The sequence below is a fragment of the Orbicella franksi genome, chromosome 11, assembly GCF_964199315.1.
Source record: "Orbicella franksi chromosome 11, jaOrbFran1.1, whole genome shotgun sequence".
Classification (NCBI taxonomy): Eukaryota; Metazoa; Cnidaria; class Anthozoa; order Scleractinia; family Merulinidae; genus Orbicella; species Orbicella franksi.
Genome location: NC_138155.1, coordinates 8,205,129 through 8,209,784, shown reverse-complemented (window position 1 = coordinate 8,209,784; position 4,656 = coordinate 8,205,129). Strand labels below are relative to the sequence as shown.

Sequence of the window (4,656 nt, the reverse complement as noted above, 5' to 3'; positions counted from 1 at the left end):
GATTTTGAAAGCAACTATGTCCTGGTGAGATATTTCTGAGGAAATATAAATTTAAGGTCCTTATGATTGCTTATATTAATGGAACATACACTGTTCATACATGTAAAAGAGTTCAGTAATTCATTACTTATGATTGTAATGCTTTGTTTGGTTTCTCTGTATTTACAGACAACTTGATGGGATTATAGATTCTGCACCAAGTGCATTGAATAAACTGACTTGGAGGTTCAGTTCTGCAACCCATCCTGTTTGTAGTAATATCATAGCTGCAACATTGTGACAGATACAGTGCATTACATTATTAAGAAACACATACTAACTAATTATTTTTAAGTGCCTTTTAAATTAATCAGTTTTTCTTAGAGATAATTTACTCATGGTTTAAATAATTGGCTTTTTGGCTTTAAAATGATATTTATTGAGCTTTTAAATCAATTTTGTGATAATCTGCATTGGACATGGCATAAATTGATATTTTGCCAACACGAAATGGAGAACTGGGTCTTAAGCAAAGTTGCAGGATTAGCATTTTTGCAGAAAGAAAAGGTTGAGAAATTTGTGACATTCTACAGACAGCCTTGTCATTCGCAATGTCCGATAAGATTAATTTGTTCCATTCTGTTGTAGAAATAGTGTTCTCTAATTTATAAATTATTTCAATCTGTTGTTTAAATGATTGCCTTATAACCCCATGTCTGGCTTTGGTGCATGTAGGATATTGATGGATTTTTTAGCCATTTTGCTGTAAATGATATTAATTGATGTGTCAATCAAAACATATCTTGGATATGCTGGGCTCTTCTGACAAATGTACCTATGCCTGATAACCTTGGAGTGCATTTGGTTGTGTAGTGCAGACAAAATACATGTACATAACATAACTTCCTTTTAGCTTATTGATAATTCTTGGTATAATTTAATCATAGCAAAATGAATTAATGGCACCCAATAACAGCTCTTGTAGTCCACAATGCCAGTCGAGAAAAAGAACAAATCACATTGAAATTGAATAATGAAATTATTATTAGAAGCCTATGCAAGTATTCATGATCAGCAAAAAAAAATATATATATCGTAATTACCATTCATGCGAGGGTGATTTTGCTTATTGCAAACCCTTCCAGCAGGAGGAGACTCCATACAATAGTGAAGATGGCTAAATGTATCTTTGGGGACAAGTTAGAAAACAAAACTTTCCACCTTTTCACATATGTATACTGTTTTGGTATTTTTGTGACATTTCATTTGGTAGAGATTCAGGGACTGAGTATATTGTAACCACTGCATTTCAATCAGTCCCCATAACAAAAAAATGTGTAAACCTCTTTTGTGTGGGAGTCCCCATGTTAACTAAGGAAGAATTTAATGATTAACAACTATGCCTTGTCTTTCTGAATAAGATAGGAAAGAACAAGAAATGGCACCGAAAAGCACAGAAGACAGTTCTGTTCTGTGATCAAGATTTTTGGTGCCTTCCAAGAAATCCTTGAAATCATGGCTCTATATTTTATAATCACACCATCTTACACCTCGATCTGCTGATGTAATACTAGTTCCGGCTGAAGCTATTAAATCATTCGCAATTTACCTCATGTTGGATTATTTTCATTAGTAACAACATTCCGAAAAATACCTGAGGAGCTCCGCTTTTAGGCTGGCCTAAATCTATATATTACAGTTTGTGTTGATCAAGTGATGTGATGTCTACAGTAAGAAAAGAATCATCAATGACTGCTTTGGAATGTGCACTGCGTTCCGACGGTAGTGCCAAGCAAACAGTTAAAGTTTAAAAGCGCGGTTATAAGATCTAACAGATCTTCTTGTTTATTACAGTATGGCGTCCTCTTCAAGTAGCTTGCATAATGATTCTTCAAATACGATTTTTCTTACGGAAAATGATATTACCGGTGCTTCCCTCCTTGGAAGAAAGCCTGAAGAGCTTAAAACCACGGAACTGCGATTCTGGCTGAAGTGCCAAGGTGATTCGAGAAATGGTCTAAAGACAAAAGCGGAGCTTGTGAAACGAGACACGAGTACATCAGAGCTGGTAAAGATAAGAATATTGTCGACGATGATCCGGACAAAATTTACAGTCGTAAAAAAGAACGAGCGAGTACTATCACTAATATTGGCAGCGAAGATGGTGTTCTGGTTCAGTTTCCCGACGATCGTTAATGTACTTCATTAGAGAAGATGCCAATGTTTGCTAGAGTTGAAATGAATCGCCATATTATATATGAAATCGGGGAAATCCATGCCAAAATAAACAACCACTCAGTCCGAACAGGCCTAATCAAAGCCAAACAATTCCTGGATGACGAGGACATTTAGTGTAACAGCGATCAAAGGTATCACAGCTTTTAGATGAGCGACCCGCCACATACTTTAAAGATTGCCCTTTGTGTCGCAACTGGCGAAGTAAAGAATTCGCCTTGTTCATGCGTAGCAGGCAAGGTGGGATTCTGTAATCATGTGTTGGCCCTAATGTTTAAGTTGTGTAAGTTCTCCTTGTTTAACTGTTCCTCTACCAAAGACCTATTTGAAGAGGACGATGAGCATGCTCCCTTGGCCTGCACATCTCAACTGAAGCAATGGCACAAGAAATGTGGGGGCTCAAACATTGTCCCACAGCCAGTTATGGAAGTTGAAGTTACCAAAACAAAAGATAAGGATTCAAGGTCACGATCAGGGCTGAGGTGCCTCTTGTATGATGCAAGAAGGAAAACTACTCATTACAAGAATGCAGAAGAGGTCCTTAAAAATGCACTCAAGAACATTGATCCTAATATGGGTCTGTCACAATTGGCATCCATGGAAACAGGGAATACTGACTGGGGGAATAGTAAATTTGGACCCTGTCAGGTTGGATCCTATTTATCCTACCAGACTGCAGTAACTGAGTCAAACTTCATAGCCGCTGCATCAATTGATTGTATCCTCAGATCAGACTACAAGCCCCAAATAATGAAGGCTTGAAGTATCCACGTTTCCCTTTCAGGAACATTGAGGACATGGTACTTCCCGGAAATTTGACTGATCAGGAAATAGAACTTATTGATACCCTGAGGCTGGATGAAGAGGAAGTAAATACAATGGAACGACAAACAAGACAACAAGCAGAGTGTGAGAAATGGAAAGAAGTGCGATGTTTGAGATTCACAGCGTCAAAGTTCCACCTTATTTCCAAACCCCAGCGAAATCATGGAAACTTTGCTGAAACACTTTTGAACCCCCAGCCAGTGTCATCAAAATGTTTGGAGCATGGAAAAAAAAAGTAAAAACCAGTAGCTCTAGTGGAGTATGAGAAATTTATGAGCAGCAGGAGAACACCTGTCAAGGTTTTGCCAAGTGGATTTGTTGTATCACAGGGCATTCCAATTATTAGAGCAACTCCAGATGCAAGAGTAATTGATTTTGGATGTGTGGATCATTTTGGTTTAGCTGGGGTGAAATGCTCATACACTAAATACCATGTAACTCCCTTGGATGCTTGCTCTGACCCTAAATTTTTTATGGAGAAAACAAGTGACACTGACTGCAAGTTAAAAGAAGACCACCCCTATTATGCGCAAGTGCAGGGGCAGATGGTAGCAACTGGAGCAAGGTGGTGCGATTTTATAATATACACCAGCAAGGGCCTTTATGTCCAAATAATTCTATTTGACCCCATGTTTTGGGAAAACCTTAAGCAAAAATTAGTGATGTACTATTTTACTCATTTTATTAAATTTGCATCTCCAAAAAGGTATCATGGAAACTGTAAGGAAGCCAGTGATAGCAGTTGCCTGGTGTTACAAAATGTGCATGCAACTACAAGTGCAAATTGATAATTCAGATTTTCAGTGCACAGAACATTATGCACACCCCCAGTAATGAGAACATATTGATAACCACTGCGCCTTTGTTACAGTTAGTGACATCATTGGTAGTATGTTATTCAAGAAAATTTTCATACCTCTCCTACGGAAGTAATTCTTTAGGCTTGCACTTTCGATAATTTTGGGTAAGCCCCTAAAAACCCACACCCAACCCCATCAGAATTTTTAATGGCCTTCCATGGGGTGGATATTGATATATTCTAGACTATTTTCTTCATCTACTACTCAAGAGCGTATAAGAAGTCAACAAGCTTAGAGTAGTAATGTCCTGTGATCCTCAGAATTTTATTTAACTATGATATTATACCAGGCACAGTCAATCGATAAACCGATAATTAATATTAATCGATAGCAATCGATATCAATCAAAGATTGATATATATTGCCGAGAGCAATCAATGATAATCGATAAAGGAAAAATGCTGTGATTTATCGATTGATATCGATTGAATCGATTGATTTCCAATATTGATTTTTATCGATTGACTACGCCTGGTATTATAGGAAACGCTTCTGTGAACAGTGGCTAGTGGACACAGGCCATGATGCACCTGGTTTACCTGGCAATAGTGTAAACAATATCAAAGCAAGGGTCATTATTATACCTTGTTCTTATCAAAGGTAGCAATAATTTTCTTGAGAAGTGGTTGGATGATTTGAAATAGTTTTCTTTCTAATTTCTATCACCTTTGTATACAATGAACCGAAAAAATATGAACACATTTTATTCTAATCACAAAATAAGAATTATCTTGGGACTCTGGCAATTAATCTTAAT

General features: G+C 37.2%; 1 pseudogene; it reads left to right on the top strand.

Annotated features, from left to right (window-relative positions):
- Positions 1-1,834: 1,834 nt before the first annotated feature.
- Positions 1,835-3,827, top strand: LOC145502051 (uncharacterized; annotated as a pseudogene).
- Positions 3,828-4,656: the final 829 nt, after the last annotated feature.